Here is a 23,742-nt window from a genome sequence, read left to right on the forward strand (position 1 = left end):
TTGTTAAAGCAAATATATATTTTCTGTGTGTTTTGTGCACATCAAAATTTTTTTTTTAAAAAAGTGGCAAATACTGTTAACCAATGGTGCTTGGATGGGATTATAAACATTGCAATGAAACAAAATAGGATTGGTTGAGTGCAAAACTGATGTTCTGCTTGGTAAATTTTCACTCAATTCACAATGAAAGCTTTTAAAATAATAATAATAATAATAATAATAATAAGTTTTATAGCCTCAGAACACTGTACAGGGTCTCAATGAATCCAAATTGACTTGATGGCAGTGAGCAAAGTGGTACGTATGATATGTAAACAGGATAAAAGTCCTCACAAATAGACCAATGAATAACAGCATGGTTAGTTGAGAAAATATTGAAATTGTTAAGGATTTTATTTTACTCAGTTCTACAATCAACACTCATTGAAGTAGCAGTCAAGAAATCAAATGATACATCACATTGTGCCAATCTTCTACAAAAGACCCTTTTAAAGTATTAAAGAGCAAATATGAAACTTTGAAGACTTAAGGTGCACCTGATCCAAGCCATGGTACTATCAGTCACCTCACATTCATGTGCAAGCTGGACAGTGAATAAGGAAGATCAAAGAAGAATTGATGGGTTTGAATTTGGTGTTGAAAAAGTCTATTGAAATTACCATGGGTAATTTCTGTCTTGGAAGAAGTACAGTCAGAATGATACTCAGAAGCAAGGATGGTGAAACTTCATCACATGTACTTTGGACATGTTATCAGGAGGAACCAATTCCTTGAGAAAGACATCGTGCTTGGAAAAGCAGAGGGTAGTAGGAAAAAGTAAGACCTTCAGTGAGATGGATTGAAACAGTGATTGCATTAACGATTGAGAGGACGGTGCAAAACTGGGTAGTGTTTCATTCTGTTTTAAGTATGGTCATGATGTAACTAACAATAACAGCAACAACTTGTGATATTTGTGTTAAAACTTCACTGCTGTGATAGCGTAGTGGTTACGAATCAGGCTGCAAGCCGCAAGGTCAGCAATTCGAAACTACCAGCTGTTCCTTGGGAGAAAGATGAGACTTTCTGTTCACGTAAAGATTTACAGCCTCGGAAACCCTGTACAGGGTCGCTATGAGTCAGAACCGACTCCATGGGACATAACAACAATATATTAGTAAGTCTGTTAATGCCAGTCACTATTTTTTTTTATAGTTCCATAGTACATTTAGAAGTTACATAGAACATTTAGATGTTTTAAAATTCTTATAAGAAAGTTTAGAAGCATTTGTAAACCAGATTGTCTGTGTGTGTGTGGGTATATGTGTGTGTGTGTTGTCTCCATTTAGCTTAGCAATTGTACTTAACGTTATCAAATCAATTCAGTTTCTAGAATTTATCTTCAGTTAAGATTCCTTACTTAGTGACAGATGATGGAAAGCTCTTGAAAGACTTTATTATAAGACAAGATTGAAAATAAATGGAAAAACAATATTTCCTCTTGTCTCAAGTCTATGCAATAGTTTATTTAAAACCTCTGAATTTCTTTGTCATTTTTCTGTTTCCAACACTAGTTGAGAAAAAACTATATTAAGCTCCTAAAGAGGATAAATCATGATGCTGCATCATATTATTGATAATAAAAATAGAAAAGCTAACTATTTTTTTTTAATTATATGTCTGTGACAAATAAAATATACTTAATGCTATAGTCAATAATAGGAGCAACAAACAAAAATTTCCATACAGTCACAGATAATCTACAAAGGAAAAGTAAAATACCAAGTGTTCATGCCAGTAAGCATTGATGACAAAAACAATGACTTTAGCTAGTGGTGGGGATTAAAGCTATTGTTATGAAGGAATCTTGCTAATTGTGTACAACAAATACAATTACATGGCAATTACATGTAGTGTGTGTATCCTCTCAATTACTAATAATAGATTTATTTTTTAAAGTATAGTATATTATGCTATAAGGAGCTCTGGTAGTGTAGTGGCTACGATCCGGCTGCGAACTGCAAGGTCAACAGTGCGAAACTACCAGCTGTTCCATGGGACAAAGATGAGGCTTTGTGCTCCCGTAAAGATTTACAGCCTCGGGAACCCTGTACAGGGTTGCTATGAGTCGGAACCAACTCCACGGCACATAACAACAACAACATATTATGCTATGGGGGGATATCCTAAATAAGGATCCATTTGTTTGACAGTAGAAAAATTCACATTGGTAATATATTTTCTCATAGTTGATGATAATAATAAAATTGTTGGTAAAATTGTAGTAATAGGTAAAGTGCCTTTATAGGAATGAATAGTCTGTTGGGATTTCCTACTCTACAGGCTGATAAACTGCACATTTTAATCTCTTAGAAAGAAATCGAAAAGTTTTGATATTTGTAGGAAAAAAAATCCATTTTAGTGACTATATTCGACTGTGTGTTATTGTAGAATACTGTCAGAAAATAACAACGAATGCTCTGCTGTGTGTCAGACACTATTATAAATGGGAGTCCTGGTGTGGTGCTGCAAGTTAATGTGCTTGATTGCAAAGTTGGTTTGAACCTCAAGATTAGCTGTCAAACTCACCAGCCGCTCCTCAGAAATTTTATATCGGATTGCTATGATTTGGAACCATCTAGATGGCACTTACCAACACCAACACCAACAACATACATCATCTTGATATGTTCTAACCGTGACTTCTGAGGGTGTTCTTGTTAGGTGCCATTGGGTTGATTTCAAGTAATAATGACCACACGTACAGTCAACTCTCTGTATCTGAGGGTTCTGCATCTTGAATTTAACCAACCAAGGATCAGAAATGTTCAGGGCAAAATAAAAAGCAAGCAAGTTGTCAAAGCAATCCCTCAAATGCTATGAGGGAGTTTAAAGTGTTAGGTTTACATAGCATTTACAGTATTACATAATAAGCTAAAAATGATTAAAGTACATGGACGATGTGCGTATGGCATATGCAAACATTATGCCTTTTTCTTTAAGGGACTTTAGCACTTTAGCATCTGAAATTTTTTAATATCTGCAGGTATCTAGGAAGCAAACCTCTAGGGCCAACTCTAAAATAGAATAAAATACCACTTGGTCCTGTATGAGTCCTACAATCACTACGATGTTTGAATCCATTGTTGCAGCACTGGACCAATCCATTTTATTGATGATCTTCCTTTTTTTCACCAACTCTGTTCTTTACCAGGTATGATGTTCTTCTCGAGGAATGATCCCTTCTGATAACAAGTCCAAATGGCATAAGACAAATTCTCATCTTCCTTGCTTCTCAGGGACAGTCTGGCTATGTTTCAAAGACAGATTTGTTCCTTCTTCTGGCAGTCCAGTGTATTCAGTATTCTTTGCTAACATCAGAATTCAAAAACATTGACTGTTCTTTTGTCTTCCTTATTCAATCCAACTTTCATATGTATATAAAACAATTGTAACTACCTTGATTTAAGTTAGACATGCTTTAGACCTCAGTGATAGCTTCACTATTTAACACTTTAAGGTGGTAATTTGCAGCAGATTTACCCCCTGATTTCTTGACTGTTGCTTCCACGGGAATTGATTGTAGATACAAGTAAAATGAAATCAGTGGCAACTTCATTATTTTCTTTGTATCTCATGATGTTGCTTATTGGACTAGTTGTGAGGATTTTTATTTTCTTTGTGTTGAGGTGCAGTCTATAATCAAGGCTGTAGTATATGATGTTCATCAGTAAGTGCTTCAAGACCTCTTAACTTTCAGCAATGGTGTATCATCGGTATATTCCAAGTTGTTATTGGGTCTTCCTCAAATCCTGATGATGTATTCTTCATATAATCCGGTTTCTCATTTTATTTGTTCAGCATAGAGATTGAGTAAATATAGTGAAAGGATACAACCCTGACCTATGCCTTTCCTGATTTTAAGTCATATAATATTCTTCCCTCGTTCTGTTCCAATGATTGGTCTATGTATAGGTTCTGCCTGAGCACAGTTAAAGTTCTATGGACTCCCCATTGTTTCAATACCTTTGCCTAGGTACTAAAACACTGGTAAACATATTTCTGTTATGTTCTACTTTCAGCCAAGATCCATATGACGTTAACAATGATAGATCATGTTCTAAGTTCTCTTTTACATCAAACTTGACTCTCTGGCAGTATCGAGCCAATGTACTGCTGCAACTGTTTTTGAATTATCTTTACCAAAATTATACTAGTGTGTGATATTAATGATGTTTTCCAGTATTTTCCTTATGCTGTTGGATCACCTTTCTTTTGTATAGGCATAAGTATGGATCTCTTCCTGTCAGAAGGTAGAGTAAGAGTGAGTATGGAAAAGTGAACATTTCTAACTGCATCTATTTGTTGAAACATTTTCATTGGTATCCCATCAATTCCTGAAGCCTTGTTTGGCTCAATACCTTCAGTGCAAGGTGGGCTTCTTCCTTTAATTCCTTTGGTATTTTTTATCATATGCTACCTTCTGAAATGATTGGACATTGACTTTTTTTTTTTTTTTTTTGGTACAGTGATTCTGTGTATTCCTTCTGTCTTTTTTTGATGCTTCCTATAGTGGTTGTGGTGATGTGCTGTGAAGTTGGTTCCAACTCATAGTGACCATGTATAGGGATTCTGAGGCTATAAATCTTTACAGGAGGAGAAAACCTCATTTTTCTCCCTTGGAATGGTTGGTAGTTTCGAACTGCTCAACTTGAGGTTAGCATCCCAACTTGTAACCACTACTCTACCAGAGCTTCTTATCATTCAATATTTTGCTCATAAAATTCTTCAATATTGCAACTTTTATTTTTTGAGTAATCTTTCTTCAGCACTTTAAGTCTGATAAAGACCAAGCATGTTCTTGTCTTTTGATTTTCTGGCTTCAGGTCTTGGCACTTATTATTACTTTGAATACATTGTTTTCTCAGACTGCTCTTTCAAATCTCTCTTCATCTCTTACTTCATCAGTTCTTCCATTTGCTTTAGTCTCTTATGACTATGTTTAAAATCTCTTCTGACATTCTTTTTTTTTTGTCTACTATCTCTTTAGTAGCCTTTTGCTTTCTTCATATATGATGTCCTCTGTCACCTCACAAATCATCTGGTCTTTAGTCATGAGTGTTCAGTGTATCAGATATATCCTTGATAAAGTCTCTAAATTCAGGTGGTCCCATATTGAAGATTATAATTAGGCTTTCATGGATTGCTTTTTATTTTCTTCAGCTTTAACTTGAATTTGCATGTGAGTAATTGATGGCCTGCTCAGCCCCTGGCCTTGTCCTGACTGATCATATCAAGCTTCTCTATTATCTCTTTCCACAGATGTAAGGAATTTGATTCCTGTGTATTCTATCTGGAAAGGTAGATGTGTATAGTTGCCATATATATGGTTGAAAAAAATGTATTTGTAACACCTAAGTCCTTGGTCTTACAAAATTCAATTATGTCATCTTTGGCATTATCTCTGTAACCAACACCATGGTTTCTAGCTGCTGGTCATCTTTGCTTTCAACTTTTTGTGCAAATCATCAGAAATTATCAATGCATCTTTATTTTATGTTTGATCAATTCATACTTCAAAAGTTGGCAACAATCTTTAATTTCCTCATCTCTGACGTTAGGGGTTGGTGTGTAAATTAGAATAATAGTCATATTAACTGGTTTTCCTTACAGGTATATAGATATTATCTTATCACTGACAGTGTTGTACTTCAGGGAAGATCTTGAGAAGTTCTTTTTAACTATGCTTGCCACGCTATTATTTCTGGCATAACAGATCATATGATTGTTTGATTCAAAATGGACAATACCAATCGATTTAAGCCTAGGATATTGATCTTCAAAAATTCTATTTCATTTTTTGTAACTTACAACTTTCCCAGATTCATCCAGTATACATTCCATGATGGATGTTTGCAGCTGTCTCTTCTCACTTTGATAGGTGCCACACCAGGAAAAGAATGCTCGCCAAATTTGTGGTCATTGCTCTCGTTAAGGTTGACTCTATTCTGAGGATGCCATTCTTCCCCAGTTGCAAATTGAATGCCTTCCAACTTAAAGTGCTCGCCTTTCAGTACTAGATCAGACAATATTGTGCAGCTGTTCATTAGATTTTTGTTGGCCATTTTTTTCCCCCAGAAGCAAATCACCAGGTCATACTTCCCAGTCTGTCTTCATCTAGAAGGTCTGTTGAAACTTGTACCATGGGTGACACTACTGGCATTTGAAATACTGGTGGCACAACTTTCAGCAGCACAGCATCACACTGGCCACCAAAGTGTGACAAATAGATGGACGAGTGGTGGAAATTATAATTTTCCTCATTTTTCAGATGAAGAAACTGGAGACCAAAAGTGTTAAGTTACTTGTTTGAGGCTTCCACTTTTTAAATGTTGGAGGTGGGGTTGACAGACATTTATTGAGCACTTGTATGTGTCAGGTACATTGGAGTTGCTGAGGATATAGCAGCAAACAATAGAGATCAAAAAAATATATACATGTCCTTATGGTGTTTATATTTTCACAATTCATAGGGAAGAACATTAGTTGCCAGGAAGTCAAAAGTATTCATTAGTAAGAAAAAAAAAAATCACTTTAATACTCCTTTTCTGCTTTTGTTCTCCCCTATACCCCTTAACTTTACATAACTGTCAAATCTCTTTTTCCATGAAAAGGATAATGGGTGACTTTTAATATATTCATACTCATCATGAAAAGAACAAGCTAACAACTACAGCTCTTTGAGGATAGAGTACTCTATCATCTGAGGTCAAGTTATCCCTATCCCTTTGAGTGTTCATGCATAGGCTGGATGGCCATGTCTGAGAGGTTTGGGATGCCATTCTTTTATCAGGTCAGATATTAGGTATTGTTTTCTATCTCCTATAGCTGTCCCAGCTTGGCTATGTCAGAATGACTTGGAGAACTTGGGTAAACTCACATTCCTAGGTTATATCCTCACAAGTAGAGTGAGTATTGCATGGAGTCAAGTGAATTGTCTCTTTATAAGATCCACATCTTATAAACATTAAAACATTTAAAACATATTAAGAGTTATCTCAATAGCCAGATATTAGTCCTGTTAACATTTTGGTTTATATTATTGCCTGTACAAATCAAAAAGTATTGCTACTAGGGTTCCATTTCAGACATGCTTGGATTTAAACAAAACTTTAAAAATGTGTCTCTGCAATCAGTGAGTGGATGCCAACAAGATCTCTCAATAATACACCTGTCTTAATCTCATTAAGGTCCCTTCAAAAGAGTAGCTTCTGATGGGTTCTACTGGACCAGTTAATTCAAGACAGAGAACAGGATTTTTTTTACCCATCATGAAAATGTATCTGCTCACTTGCTAATTCTTAAGGGTATTAAGGACTGTCCTATAGAATTTCATTGGGAAACCTTGCCTCATCCACCTGATAGCCCTGATCTTTGCTTTCAGGTGTCTTTTTGTTTAAAAAACTAAAAGGATATATAAAAGGAACATGATTTGAGTCCCTTGAGAATGCTAAAACAGCGGTTTTGTTGTGATATAAAATGAAGTGTGCAGACTTCTTTGGAGAAGGGCTAGAGAGAGAGAAACACTGCATTTAGAAGTGTTTAGCTCCTAGATGGAGGACATGTTGAGAAACAACAGCTTCACATTTTGATAGTTTTGTTTCAGAAAAGTTTCTATTATTATTATTTTTTAATGTTTTATTATGAATTATGTGATAGTTTACATGGGAGAACATTAGCTTTACATTCATCCTATCTATGTGGTTTCATTGCCATGGTTACAATCCCCTTCATGCATCATCAACCAACCAAAGGGTATATCCTGCAAGCCTGCCCCTGGTCGTCAGCACACAACCCCCCTCTCTCTCTGGGTCTAAAGTTCCCAGCTGCTCCATCTCTCAACATCATCATCTCTGTTACCATCTCTGGTGTCACTGCTTCTCTGGGTAGGGTCCTGCTCTCCGCTCTTCTTCCATGATGGTCCCAGGGACCTTCGCTCCCAGACTGCAAAGTCAATCACTCCCCTCCTTTTGCTACAAAATGTCTTCCTTTACATTTCCAGCCCTCACAATCAGTCCTGATAACAATTATTCACTATTGTATCACAAGAGACCTATTCCCATCTCCATTCATCAGCCCCACCCAGACAGACTGGATACTACTCAGTGGAGATTCTACCTTCCTCCACGCCCTCTGGATCTAGGCTTCCTGTTTCTATGATATTGTAGTCATACTTTTTGACTTAACCTTGTATGTGTAAATTGTCAACTTGATTCAATCATTACATATTTTATTGCACCTTGTAAAAATATACCCTAGCAGTATATGTATTTGTGACATAGTTTGAAATCAATACATCAGCAAAAATGGATCTATGCAATTGATTTTGATGATACCACAGGATAATGCAGGATTTAAATGTGTTCAGTCCTTTAGCTAATTCTATCCTATTAGACAATTAGGATGCTTTAAATTATTTTCAGTTATGAAGCATGCAATGGAGAACATTTTTGTGTTTGTAGCCTGAATGTCTTTGTTCACTCAAATCTGGTTTCAGTAATAAATGGACAAAGCATCCTCTTTGTCAAGTCTAGATTAGGTTATTTTAAATACAAATTTCAACATAATAATAATAATTAGATATAGCTCACATAACATTTATTTTATCAATTTAAAGTATACTATTAAATATCTTTTATTTTTTATTTACTTTAAATATATTTACTTTTTTAAAGAATTGAGCAACCATCACCTCAGTTATATTTAGAATACTTTCAATTTATAAGTCATATCTTTCACATAACTATTTTCAGGCCTAGGCAGTTACTCATCTGTTTCCCTTGTTTGTTATTTTGCTTTATTGTCTGTGTACATTTGCCTACTTTGGATATTTCATATAGATAGAATCATATAACATGTGTTTCTTGTAGCTGACTTCTTTTCCTTAATATAATGTTTGTAAGGTTCATCCTTGGATAGCAGGTATCAGTACTTGAATAATTTTTATTCTGAGTCAGACTGTACTGCAAAGTCAGTTTGAACTGCAAGGTTGGCGGTTCAAGCTCATGAGCCACTCTTTGGAAATTCTATACAGGGTCAAGCTCTGTGAGTCAGAACTGATTTGATGGCACTCAAAACAACAATATTTTACAGTATGGTCATGCCACATTTTATTTATCCAATCCACAAGTGATGAATATTTTGGGTCTTATTTTTTTGCTATTATCAATAATGCTGCTATGGACATTGATGTACAATTTTTTTATGGAGATATATTTTCATTTTTCTTGGGTATATAACTAGATGTAGAATTGGTAGATAACATGGTTATTGTATGTTTAACAGTATGGAAGAGTTACTAGAATGTTTACAGAATGGTTGTATTATTTCATATTTCTACCAACAATGGATGAGAGCCCAGTCTCTCCACATTCCTACCAACACTTATCATGTAGCATTTTGAGTATAGACCTCCTAGTTGGTGTGAAGCGGAACCTCATGTACATTTCTCTGCTGACTAAACACGTTGAGTGTATTTTCATGTACTTATTAGCCTTTTGTGTATTGATTTTGGAGAAATGTGTATTCAGATACTTCGTTCATTTTTAAATTGGTTAATTCATTTATTTTTTAATTGCTGAGTTTTAAAAGTTCTTGGCATAATATAATTACAAATCCTTTATCAGATATAAGATATGCAAATACTTTCTTCCATCCTGTAGGCTATCTTTTCTTTTAAAAAATATTGATGAAGTCTAACTTTATTTTTTCTTTTGTGTGCTTGTGCTCTTAGAGTTATAACTAAGAAGGTGTTGACTAATTCAAGGTAATTAGGATTTACTCCCTTTTTAAATATTCATTTCAGGAGATTTATAGTTTTGACTCCTACGTTTAAGTCTGTGATTCATTTTGAGTTGATTCTGGTGTACCAGGATACAAATATTGCTATGGAAAACTCCTACTTTGATGCAAGTCTTGAACATTTTCTGTCATGGGTGAAGAAGTGAAACAGGAACAGAGCAGAGTTTTCACAATTTGGGTGATCTGTCAAGATAATCAGAAAAGGACAAATTGCAGGTTAAAGCCCTGGACTGGGAAAAGTGGAAAAGGTAGAGCAATCCCTTTCCAAAACCTGATGTGTGCGATTGCATTACTGGCAGGACTGGAGGAAATCACACACATTCAAGCAGTGCCTGCAGTTGCCATTTTGAATAGGACATTGCCATCACTGAAACTCTCCTTCAATTTTACGTAAATGTGCCATCACTTTGAACCACCCCTACTCGCAACAAATTTGTCACAGTCACCTTAATTTGCTGCATATGTAGTTCTTAAATCATTGAAAAGGCTTCAAGTTTTTTTTTTTTTTTTTCTTTTTTCTTTCCACTGAAGTAAGCTAAATAAGAAACAACGGATACACCTGTTTTAAATTTCAGGCAAATTCTTACCACCACTCTTTTGTCAGTTTGTCTTACTGTGCTTGCTTGCATGTTGCTGTGATGCTGAAAGTCATGTAACTGGTATTTTAAGAAACAGCAGGGTTGCCCATAATGGACAAGTGTCCACTGAGCTATGACAGACTACTAAGAAGGAGAAGTAGAATACTTCTGATTGTTTAGCCACTGAAAACCCAGTGAATAGTAGCAGAACATTGTGAGATAAAGTGCTAGAAGATGCATCTTTATGAATAGCACCAGAATATTTTAAGATATAGTGCCAGGAGATGATCCCCTCAGGTTGGAAGGCACTCAAACTATGACAGGAACAGCTGCATTCTCAAAGAAGAGTTGACTGTGATGATGCGAATGGACTAAATCTTTGGGTCCCTGCATTTGATGGTGGGACACAACTTAAAATGAGGAGCAGCAGGTCAAAACATCCATTGATTATCAGAATATGGGATATACAAAGTATGAATCTAGGAAAATTGGAAGTTGTCCTAAGTGAAATGAAACACATAAGGATTGATATCCTAGGCATCAGTGAGCTGAAAGGGACTGATACTGGTCATTTTGAATCTGAAAATCATGCGGTTGGCATTTCTGGGAATGGCATTACAATCATCATTAAAAATAACATTTAAAGATCTATATTGAAGTACAATGCTGTCTGTGATATAATATACATATGCCAACAAGGAAGAAAAGTGAATACCACTATATTCAAATTCATGCACCAACCACTAAAGCCAGTGATGTTGAAACTGAAGGTTTCTTCCAATTTCTTCAGTCTGAAATTTATCAATCATATAATCAACATATGTTAATAATTGTTGGTGATTGTAATGTGAAGGTTGGAAACCAAGAGGAAAAATCAGTAGATGGAAAACATGGCCTTGGTGATAGAAATGATACCAGGGATCTTATGATGGAATTTTTAGAGACCAATGACTTATTCCTTGTGAATACCTTTTTAAACAACATAAAAGATGACCATACACATGGACCTCACCAGGTGAAATACACAGAAAGCATATTGACTACATCTGTGGGAAGCAATTGTGGAAAAGCTCAATATCTTCAGACAAAACAATAATAGGGGCTGACTGTGGAAAAGAACATCAACTGCTCTTATGCAAGTTCAGGCAGAAGCGGAAGAGAATTAAAATAAGTCCACAACAGTTTTAATTTAAACAAATCCAAATATGAACTTGAGCATATCCCCCCTGAATTTAGAGATCATTTCAAGAACAGATTCCATGCACTATACACTAATGACTGAAGACCAGAAGAGTTTGGGGATGACATCAAGAATATCATACAGGAAGAAAGCAAAAGGTCATTAAGTAGACTTGAAAGAATGAAAATACCAAAATTGGATGTCAGAAGAGACTGAAACCTGTTCTCCAGAATATAGATGCCAAAGCAATGGAGATTATGAGGCGGTAAAAGAGCTGAACAGAAAATTTCAAAGGGCATCTTGAGATGACAAAGTCAAGTATTATCATGAAATGTGCAAAGACCTGGAGTTAGAAAACCAAAAGGAAAGAACAGACTCAGCATTTTTCAACTGAAGACAGAATTCAATTATCAACTTGAAATATTAAAGGATTCTATGCGCTTATAATCAAATGATGCAGAAAGCATCAAAAAGAAGATGGAAGGAGTATACACAGTCACTGTACCATAAAAAAATGGTCAATGTTCTATCTTTCAAGAGGTAGAATATGATTAAGAGCTAGTGACACTGAAGGAAAAAAAATCCAAGATGCACTGAAAGCATTGGTAAATAACAAGGCTTCTGGAATTGAGGGAATACATATTAAAATCTTTCAGCAAACTGATGCAGCATTGGAGGCACCTCATCTATGCCAAGAAATTTTGAATACAGCTACCTGACCAACTGATTGAAAGAGATCCATATTTGTGTCCATTCCTAAGAGAAAAGACCCAACTGAATGAGGAAATCATCTGACAAGATCATTGATATCACATACAAGTAAAACTTTGCTAACTCAAAAATGGCTTTAATAGTACATCAACAGAGAATTGCCCGAGGTCTAAGCTGGATTCAGATGAGGACGTGGAATGAGGGATACCATTGCTGACATCAGAAGGATCTTGGCTGAAAGCACAGAATACCAGAAAGATGTTTACCTCTTGTTTAGTGATTATGCAAAGGCTTTCTACATGCTGGTCATTACAAGCTATGGATAACATTGCGAAGAATGGGTATTCCAGATCCTTTAAATGTGCTCATGAAGAACTGTACCCAGACCAAGAGACAGTCATTTAAACAGAACAAGGGAATACTGAATGATTTAAAATTAGGAAAGGTGTGCACTAGGATTATATCCTTTTACCATGCTTATTCAGTCTGCATGCTGAGCAAATAACATGAGAAACTGGATTATATGAAGAAGCACATGGCATCAGAATCAGAGGAAGACTCATTGACAACCTGTGATATGCAGATGACACAACTTGTCAGCTGGAAGTGAAGTGGAAGAAGTAATTACTGATGAAAATCAAAGACTATAGCCTTCAGTATGGATTGCATCTCAATCTAGAGAAAGCAGCAGTCTGTGAAACATACATTATTATTGTATCATGATAAATTGAGAAAAGATTGAAATGATCAAAGACTTAATTTTGCTCAGATCCACAATCAATGCTCATGGAAGCAGCAGTAAAAAAATAAAATAAAATAAAAAACATATCCCATTAGGCAAATCTGCTGTAAAATAATTCTTTAAAGTTTTAAAGAGCAAAAATACCCCTTTGCGGACTAAGATACACATGACCTATGCCAGGTTAGTTTCAGTTGGCTCATATGCATGTGAAAGCTGCACAGTGAATAAGGAAGGCTGTAAAAGCGACAATTCATTTGGATTGTTTTATTGGTGAAGAATATTAGAAGTACTGTTGATTGCCAGAAGAACAAACAAATTTGTTTTCTAAAACGTACGATTGGATTGGTTCTTAGAAATGATGATAGTGAGACTTCTTGTACTTTAGATAAATTTCAGGAAGAACCAGTCCCTAGAGTAAAACATCATGTTTGGTAAAGTGGAAGGCAGGGTACTGAAAAAGAGTAAGAACCCCAATGAGATAGATTGATATGGGGCAAATATATATGAGCTCAAATGTAACAATTTTGAGGCTATATAGCTGGGTAATGCCTATGTTCTGTTACCCTTAGGGTCCTTATGAGTTGGAACTGACTTGATAGCACCTAACAACAACAACAACAACAACAACAACTTGCTAAAAGATGGCTGTTGTTAAGTGCCACCAAGTTGGTTTCTGACTTATAACAACCTTTTATAGGGTTTCTTAGGAGTTGCTGGTGTTTGAACCACCAACCTTAGGATTCAAACTGACCTTGTAGTTCAGTACATTATCCTCCAGTGTCACACCAGCCTTCCTTTCAAATGCAACAAGGATTTAGTCTTGATTGAACTGGTGTCTTTATGGCATCCATTCATTGACATTGGTAGTATTTAAATTGTAAGCTTCCTCTGCTGAGAATTAGACCAATCCTTCCAAAACTGGGGTGAGCAGCTATTTAGGACTGAAGGATTCTCTTGAAGTTTTTTCTAAATCAGTGTGTTATACACTGGATTCAAACATGAGATAAAAAATAAAAGAATTTTATGACAGTAATATTACTGTCCTGCTTTTCTTAGAAGACCACTCCTAAATCACTCAATTCAACATATTTGAATGAAAATTTAACTAAAGTGGATCATCATTTCTTGTTGAAAATTTCCTCAATGCACTGTTTCATTGTCTAGGCTCTGAATGAAGTGGTTAAATGGCATTTTTCATAGTTCTTTCAGGATGCAGTATAAGAATTTATTATTATCAGCTGATACAAGAGAAACATATAATTCTGAACTAATGACCTGATAGGTAAGAGAATAAATAGCTGCAATATAAAAACCAGTTCCCAAGGACATAATTATGTTATTACTTGCAAACAGAGAGTTTCTGGTTCATTAATTCAGAAAGGGTGGGGGAAGTATAAATGATAAAGGTGAACATTTATTTTTTTACTTGTTCATATCTTTTCCCCCTTGACCAATAAAAATGAGAAGGAGGATTTTTACACTAAATGAAAATGTAAATGGTGAAGCCTTTCTTAAAGCCAGGGCCATGTGTGTGCTCCCCCATTTTTTATTATGTGGAGTTTGACCTTTACTTAAAGAGCATCTCTGTTCGATGATAATTGATGATGCTTTGAGTGAGAGTTTATGACAGTACTTCTACTTATTAAAAATATTTTCCTTAAGGTGAAGAGAAAATACTTTTTCTTTTTCTTTTTTTTTAACATTTGTCCTAGCTTAACCTTTGGAAATACCATGTGAATTTAGTTGCATTTATAGGTTTAATTAGCATGTTATAGTCCTTTTTTCAGGTTATTAATAAAGATATGGACTATGGCCAGCCTTATTTCTATTCATGATCAAATTCACCAGCTAGTTCTACTTAACCAATCATTGTTTCTTTCTTTTTTCCTGTTGCATTTTAGTCTTACTTGATGATAATAATTCAAATCCATTTAAATTTAAAATGTCCTTTAAATAAAGACATTATAAACAATTACTTCACAGGTATTGTTTTGAAATCCTACTAGAAAATAATGATGTTTTGTTTTATTTATTTCTTAGGCTTCACAGTGTTCCTATGAAGTCAGGCCCAATAGTAATATAGAGACTGGGTACAAGTACTAATGCTTTCTTCTGTGATATTAGAGAAAATCAGCCAGTTCTACACTCCTGAATATAGCATACTTGAACCTTCAGTAAAATTGAGTAGTTAAAGAACAGAGTAATTCATCGGAACTCTGTTGTTATGTTCCCTTTTGAAACATATTCTATTTGGTGCTATCCAGGAAGCATGTTGTTGCTGTTACGTGCGTTTAGTGAGTCAGATCTGATTCATAATGACCTTGTAGAGGGTTTCTGTGGAGTGGCTGGTAGATTTGAACTGACGACCTTGCGGTTAGTAGTCTAGTGCTTATCTTACAGGTCCACACCAGGGAATAGAGTACAGTATAATGTCCATTCTTAAATATCATAATCAATCATCCCATGAACTTCACAGATCCTAGAATATTAAAGCAAATTTTTAACATGCAATGACTGCCTTTTACATATTAACTTTGTATTAATATCTGATTGAATACACCCCGAAGCACTCACTGTATTATCTATTTTCAAATATTTTTGAATTCAACCCTTGTCAAGTTAATTACTTAAGCCACTTACATTTGAGGGTGGCAGTGTAGTAGAGTGACTAAGAGTCAGACTAACACAATTCCTGACTACAGTCCTTACTGGATCTAGTATATTCTTCAGAAAGTTTACTTAACCTCTCTCTGTCCCTTCATATAAATGGGACTTAAAAAATAATAGTTGTCGTTCTCCATTGATTCTGCTCTGACTTACAGGGATCATATGTATAAAAGAATGACCCAGTACCTGCTCTGTGTCTTAGTCATGAACATTTGAGTCCATTGTTATCACTAGTGTCCCTCATCTCATTGTGAACTTCCCTCATTTTTACTGGCCTTCTACTTTGCCAATGATAAAAGAAATGGTATTCTTTTCTAACTACTGGTCTTTTCTGATGGTTTTTTTTCAAAGTAAGCAAACTATTTTATTATTATCCATTGTTGTCAATTTATTCTGACTCATAGCGACCCTGTATAGGGATTCCAAGGAGTGTCTGGTGGATTTGAACCACCAACCTTGTGGTTTAGCAGACCAGTGCGTATCCTACGGTGCTACACCAGGACTCTATTGTTGTTGTTGGTAAGTGCCATCAAGTCGGTTCCGACCCATAGCGACCCTGTATAGGGTTTCCAAGGAGTGGCTGGTGAATTCGAACAGCTGACCTTGCACATCAAACCGACTTTGCAGTCCAGCACATTAACTTACAGCACCACACAGAACTCCAGGACTCCATTATGTTGTGTTGTTAAGTGCCATTGAGTGGGTTCCGACCCATAGTGACCCTGTATAGCAGCTGGGTTTCTGAGGAGCACCTGGTGAGCTTGTACTGCCAACCTTTCAGTTCAAACAGCTTTGCAGTCTGATGCATTAACCCACAGCGCCGCACCAAAACTCACAGACTTTTTTATATAGATACAAATTAAATTAACAATGACACATCATCTCACCTCAGCAATAATTGTTGCTGTTAAGTGCTGTTGAGTCAGTTCTCACACATAGTGACCCTGCATAGGGTTTTCCAAGGAGGGGCTGGTGAGCTTGAACTGCCAACCTTGTAGTTAGCAGTCCAGTGCTTATCCTACAGTGCCACAACTGTTGGAGAGGGTGTTGAGATGGAACTCTCATACACAGCTGGTAAGACTTTAAAATGCTCTAACCATTATGGAAAACAGTATGGCACATCCTTAAAAAATTGGAAATAGAAATCCCATATGACCCAGCAATCCCACTCCTACACCTCTCATGTCTCTTCACCGTGCCAGAAGCGCAACAGGGTCTTCTTTTCCCGCTGATTCCGCCAAACCCGTTCCCTTGGCTGTGGTTTCGCTGGATAGTAGGTAGGGACAGTGGGAATCTCGTTCATCCATTCATGCGCGTCACTAATTAGATGACGAGGCATTTGGCTACCTTAAGAGAGTCATAGTTACTCCCGCCGTTTACCCGCGCTTCATTGAATTTCTTCACTTTGACATTCAGAGCACTGGGCAGAAATCACATCGCGTCAACACCCGCCGCAGGCCTTCGCGATGCTTTGTTTTAATTAAACAGTCGGATTCCCCTGGTCCGCACCAGTTCTAACTTGGTTTATACCCTAGAGAAATTAGAGCTGTGACACGCCCATATTCATCACAGCATTATTCACAATGGTAGAAAGATGTGAAAAACCTAGGTGCTCATTAATGGAGAAATTGATGAAGTAGGATATATACATATAATTTAATACTATGCCACTTAAAGAATAATGACGAATCCATGAAACATCCCAGAACACAGGAGAATCTGAAGGACATTATTCTAAGTGAAATAAGTTAATCACAAAAGGACAGCTATTTTATGAGACTATTATGGCTGGCAACTATTATGGATCCTGGTAGGATCACCACAAGGTCAGCAGTTCAAACCCATCAGCTGTTCCTTGGAAGCCCTGTACATGGCCAGTATGAGTCAAAACTGATTCAACAGCACTCAACAATATTATTATAAAAAGTCAAGAAAAGGTTTAAACATACAAAAAAACTTTTTTTGATGGCTACCAGATATAAGAGGGAATGTCTAGGGCGTAGAGACAGAATTGACTCAGTGGCAATGAGTTTTATTTTTTTATGAATTAGGTTTGTTAATGAGGTTTAAACATGTTAATATAATAATTCAAGGACTTAGAACAGAAAATGAACACTTTATGAGAATTGCTATTGCTGTTGGTAGGTACCATCGAGTTGGTACCGATTCATAGCAACCCAATTACAACAGAACGAAACACTGCCCAGTCCTGGGTCAACCTTTTATGAGAATGGTTATTATTAATGTGTCTTCTAACCCTTCCTTATCTTTAAGTAAAATCAAAGTTGATGCTTCTCTGTCCCGCTCTCATACATTTTTCAAGTCTTATGTCACATGATAATTCAGCCTTACCCCATCTAGTATTTCAGCTGTTAAAACAAGCCTATTACTCATATTTTCTTGTTCTCAAGACCTCTCTAGTTTTTGTCCAATAAGAAAGCATGTAATATAAGTGTTTCCTATTATATATATTGAAAATAACTCATTAAAAGTCAGAATCAGGAAAATTTTATGCTATGATTGTCACTTTTAGCTCATTGTATGGTTTTATCATTTTTTGGACTCAGGATGTTTGACATCTTCAAAAGTTAAATTTTAATTCATCGTTATACACATGGTTTTCAGAATTAACAAATTCAACTCCATGCTGAATTTTACCACTCCTTTCTTCATTCTTGCCACTTTATTTCCTCTGATAGAACTATTGAATTTTTAAATATATGTTTTTGAGAATAAGCTTACATCTTAGATAACTTGATTTTTTTTTTTCTTATAGAAGAACCAGAAATATATTTACTTCCCTCAATTCATGTTGATAATCCTAGCTAAAATATGCTGTATCCTGGTGTGGGACTGTGGGATAAAGCACTGGACTGCAAGGTTGGTATGAATCACAAGGTTGGTGGTTCAAACTCACCAGTCAATCCTTGGAAACCCTATACAAGGTCACTGTGAGTTGGAACCAACTCAACGACATTTAACAACAACACAAAATATTCTGAACACATATTGTATGCTAGCACATTAGTGAGTAATTGAACCTTCATAATAAACCTATGACATATATAGTAGATTATCCTATTTTTATCAATATGGGAACTGAGGCACAGGGAGATTAAAACAATGACAGTACGTGGCAGATTCAGAATTTAGTTCTGGGCAGCCTGACTAGCATTCAGGGTTGAAAATCAGTGGAAGCTACAGTGTGCTCAAAGCATCAGGGGAAACATCTCACCTAGTACAGGGTCTGATACAGGTTGGTGCTCAATAAATATTTGTTAATGATGGCAAACAGCACATCAATTATTAGAACTCAAATGACATTATGCCTTCACTGTTACTGAACAGGATAGAAATGTGAATATGAAAAATGGATTTTAATCAAGGAGAGTAACAAATGATTTGGTTAGTAAATAGCATACACTTGGTGATTTTGTGGGGATGAAGAATATTCATGTCCATTTTTAATTTCTGGAATGAAGAAAATTCAGGATGAATCAGGAAACATCAAAATGCTATTTTCCTTAGTTCCTTGTTCTTGCTTTAGATTTTACTACTTTTGGAAACCCTGTACAGGGTCGCTATGGGTCGGAACCGACTCGACGGCACTTAACAACAATAACAAAGGTAGTAACAGTTTAAAGAAAAAGAAATGACAGATACATTTTAACTATTTGCAGTTTGTTGTTGCTAAGTGTCTTTGCATGGGTTCCAACTCATAGCAACACTGTATAGGGTTTGTGAGGAATAGGGTGAGCTTGAACCGACAACCTTACCTTTCAAATCGACCTTGCAGCCCAGCACATTAATCCACAGGCCTCAAAGGGATTCCATTTCAGTTTAGATGGGGTGAGTTTCTTCTGTTTGATTCTTGCTGGGGTTTTTTGTTTTGTTTTGTTTCTTAATTGTCACTTCCCATCCTCTCATATAAACTTTTTACCTTTTTATTATTGAAGTAATATAATAATTTGCAAGGAAAGAGGTAAATTGTTGTTTGACTGAAACGGAAATAAAATAACCTGATATTGTGGTTCTTAAGCGAAGGCGCGCGGGGCGGCCAGCGTCTCAGTGCGCGGCGGAGGAGCTTCCTTATCTGTGTGTTCCGTTTCCTCGAGTTCCAGATTGGGAGGGTCCCTTCGGGTGCTGCTGCTGCTGAGAGTTGAATTTCCGAAGGAGTGAGAAGAACCCCCGCCCAGGAATCGAAAATGCCGAAACCAATCAATGTCCGGGTCACCACCATGGATGCGGAGCTGGAGTTCGCCATCCAGCCAAACACCACTGGGAAGCAGCTTTTCGATCAGGTGGTTAAGACTATTGGCTTAAGGGAAGTGTGGTACTTTGGTCTCCAGTATGTGGATAATAAAGGATTTCCTACTTGGTTGAAACTTGATAAAAAGGTGTCTGCCCAGGAGCTCAGGAAGGAGAACCCCCTGCAATTCAAGTTCCGCTCCAAGTTCTACCTGGAGGACATGTCCGAGGAGCTCATCCAAGACATCACGCAGAAGCTCTTCTTTCTCCAAATGAAGGACGGGATTCTGAGCGACGAGATTTACTGTCCCCCGGAGACGGCAGTGCTCCTGGGCTCCTACGCCGTGCAGGCCAAATTTGGAGACTACAACAAAGAGATGCACAAGTCTGGGTACCTCAGCTCCGAGCGCTTGATCCCCCAAAAAGTGATGGACCAGCACAAGCTCACATGGGACCAGTGGGAGGACCGCATCCAGGTGTGGCATGCTGAGCACCGAGGGATGCTCAGAGACAGTGCCATGTTGGAATACCTGAAGATCGCTCAAGACCTGGATATGTATGGAATCAACTATTTTGAGATCAAAAACAAGAAAGGAGCAGACCTTTGGCTTGGAGTCGATGCCCTGGGGCTGAACATTTATGAGAAAGACGATAAGTTAACCCCAAAGATTGGCTTCCCTTGGAGTGAAATCAGAAACATCTCGTTCAATGACAAGAAGTTTGTCATTAAGCCCATCGACAAGAAGGCACCTGACTTTGTATTTTACTACCCCCGCCTGAGGATTAACAAGCGGATCCAGCAGCTCTGCATGGGCAACCACAAGCTGTACATGTGCCACCGCAAGCCTGACACCATTGAGGTGCAGCAGATGAATGTTCAGGCCCGGGAGGAGAAACACCAGAAGCAGCTGGAGCGGCAACAGTTGGAGACGGAGAAGAGGAGACAGACCGTGGAGCAGAGCGAGAAAAGGAGCAGATGATGCGGGAGAAGGAGGAGCTGATGATGAGGCTGCAGGACTATGAGCAGAAAACCAAGAAGGCCTAGAAAGAACTCTCCAACCGGATCCAGAGAGCCCTGCAGCTGGAGGAGGAGAGGAAGCGTGCCCAGGAGGAGGCCAAACGCTTGGAGGCTGACCGCATGGCCGCAAGCCGTGGATCAGATAAAGAGCCAGGAGCAGCTGGCCGCTGAGCTCGCCGAGTACACAGCCAAGATTGCCCTGCTGTAGGAGGCTCAACGGCGCAAGGAGGATGAAGTGGAGGAATGGCAGCACCGGGCCAAAGAGGCCCAGGACGACCTGGTGAAAACCAAGGAGGAGCTGCACCTGGTGATGACCGCTCCCCCGCCGCCCCCGCCTCCTGTGTACGAGCCGGTGAATTACCACGTGCAGGAGAACCTGCAGGAGGAGGGCACTGAATACACGGGCTACAGCGCCAACCTCTCCAGTGAGGGCATCATGGACGACCCCGCAATGAGGAGAAGTGGATCACCGAGGCCGAGAAGAATGAGCGTGTGCAGCGGCAGCTGCGGACATTGACCAACGAGCTGTCCCAGGCCAGAGACGAAAATAAGAGGACCCACAACGACATCATCCACAACGAGAACATGCAGCAAGGCCGCGACAAGTACAAAACGCTGCGGCAGATCCGGCAGGGCAACACGAAGCAGAGGATTGAGGAGTTTGAGGCCATGTAGATGCTGGCCGAGGAGGGCAGGACTAGGGGCAGGCGGGTATAGGGGTCCTTGTCAGACACCCATACCATGTGCTTTTTTAGTCTTCTGAATCTAGAACTCCCGCAACATATTCCAGTTTCTTTACAAAGCGAGTAGTTATTTCAGTGGGCGGGCTCTGGGCCTGGGGGCCAGGGGAAGCCTCCCTGGTTTATTATCCCAATTGTATGTATAGTGCCAAACAGGCCTGAGGTTTTTTTATGATTATGTGGTCACTTCTGCTTTGTGCTTGGAGCAGAGCTGATTTGAATTCAGATCCCTCTAGAGTCGGAACATCAAGCTTCTGCCAGCACGTGTGATAACAAGATTAAATACAATTAAAGAAAAGAAAACCAAAATAAATAAATAACCTGATATTTTTCAATTTTTCAATTTTAATTTACATATAACCTGTAGTTGCTAACCAACCTTGTAAAACCTATTACATTAACAATTCAAGGTACCTACAATGGTTCATAATAATAAATGGGCACTACTTGCAATGCACATAAAACAATATTGTTAATAATGTATTATTACGTTAAAATATTTGAGTGTATCTGGAAGTGTTTCTTAAACACTTTTTATGCGTAGGAAAACGTTAAGACAAATGTTTGAGTAACTGAACTATCCCTAACTCTTCTAGTTTACGTACAAATTATACTTAAAAGAGAACTTGTTCCTAATCTGAAGACTGCTCATACTTCCTCTGCTTTCCTTGTCCCTGCCCCCATGATGACTGACATGCTCTTTCTACCGAAGCCTCTGGTGATTAGTATCTCTGGATGAGGCACTCCATCATTGCTATACAGAAGGTAGTTGACATTGAGCTGGACAGCCAGGAAAGGAGAAATGGCAGGAGGTGTGGGAAAAGTCTGAGGAGCAGTGCAGCTTCTTATTAATCCTTCTGGAAGAGAATCTGTTAAAAACTATTTAAGTTACAAGGAGAATCATAAAATATAACTAATACCAGGTTTGACAGCTGTTATAGGTATTTTCTTATTTCCAGAGAACCGTAAGAAATTACATTTCTTTTAATGATTTTAGGCCAAATACAACACATATATGTTGAATATAACCCCCCCCCCATGTTGTTGTTAAGTGCCATCGAGTCGATTCCGACCCATAGCGACCCTGTATAGAATTTCCAAGGAGCCCCTGGTGAGCTTGAGCCACTGACTTAGCAGTTCAAATGACTTTGCAGTCTGACGCATTAGCCCACAGCACCACACCAGGATAAACAAGATCATAAAGCCAATGCTTATGACAAATAAAAAGTAATGATATTATTTCATTGGTACTAATTGAAATAAAATAATGAAAAAATAAAGAAATTTATTTGGATGAGAATTCTTCCCTTTACTTCTATCCATTTTTTTTTTTTTTAATATACTTGAGAGAAACATACTAGAATCATCTAGAACATTCCCAGTAAACACTAAGCAGGTGGCCAAACTGAAACTGCAAGACTTTTTTATGTTCTTTTAACTGTTTGGTGAATTTGAACCAGGACCTTGGAATAGTTCAAAACGGTTTAATCATGGCCCATGAAAATAAGGGCATCCTGGTGTGTTACTATAGGATAAGCACTCATGGCCAGTTTGAAGTGCAAGGTGAATGGAGTAAGCCTTCTGGACACAAATTTGCTGATGAGGCACAACTCAAAATGAAGAGAAGCATCTGTAAGATCCATTAATAATTGGAACATGGAGCATACAAAGTATAAATCTAGGAACATTGGGATTTATCAAAAATGAAATATAATGCACAAATATCAATATCATATGCATTAGTGAGCTGAAATGAACTGGTTTGACTATTTTGAATCAGACAATGACATAACTTACTATACCGGGAATGACAAATTAAACAGGAATGGTGTTGCATTCATCATCAAAAAGAACATATCAAGATCTTTCTTGAAGTATAACACTGTCGGTAATAGGATAATATCCATATGCCTACAAGGAGCTCTGGTACATTGTTGTTGTTGTCAGGTGCCAATGAGTCAGAACCGACTCATAGTGACCCCATGCACAGAAGAACGAAACAATGTCCGATCCTGGGT

General features: G+C 37.6%; 1 protein-coding gene and 1 pseudogene across 1 annotated transcript in view; both read left to right on the forward strand.

Annotated features, from left to right (window-relative positions):
* The window catches only part of TRHDE (thyrotropin-releasing hormone degrading enzyme), a 798,400-nt gene that overhangs the window by 374,630 nt on the left and 400,028 nt on the right, over positions 1–23,742 (forward strand). The gene's annotated exons all lie outside the window — the stretch shown is intronic.
* On the forward strand, positions 19,924–21,659 carry LOC102834882 (annotated as a pseudogene).

Source organism: Chrysochloris asiatica, unplaced genomic scaffold (assembly GCF_000296735.1).
Source record: "Chrysochloris asiatica unplaced genomic scaffold, ChrAsi1.0 scaffold00170, whole genome shotgun sequence".
NCBI classification, from domain to species: domain Eukaryota; kingdom Metazoa; phylum Chordata; class Mammalia; order Afrosoricida; family Chrysochloridae; genus Chrysochloris; species Chrysochloris asiatica.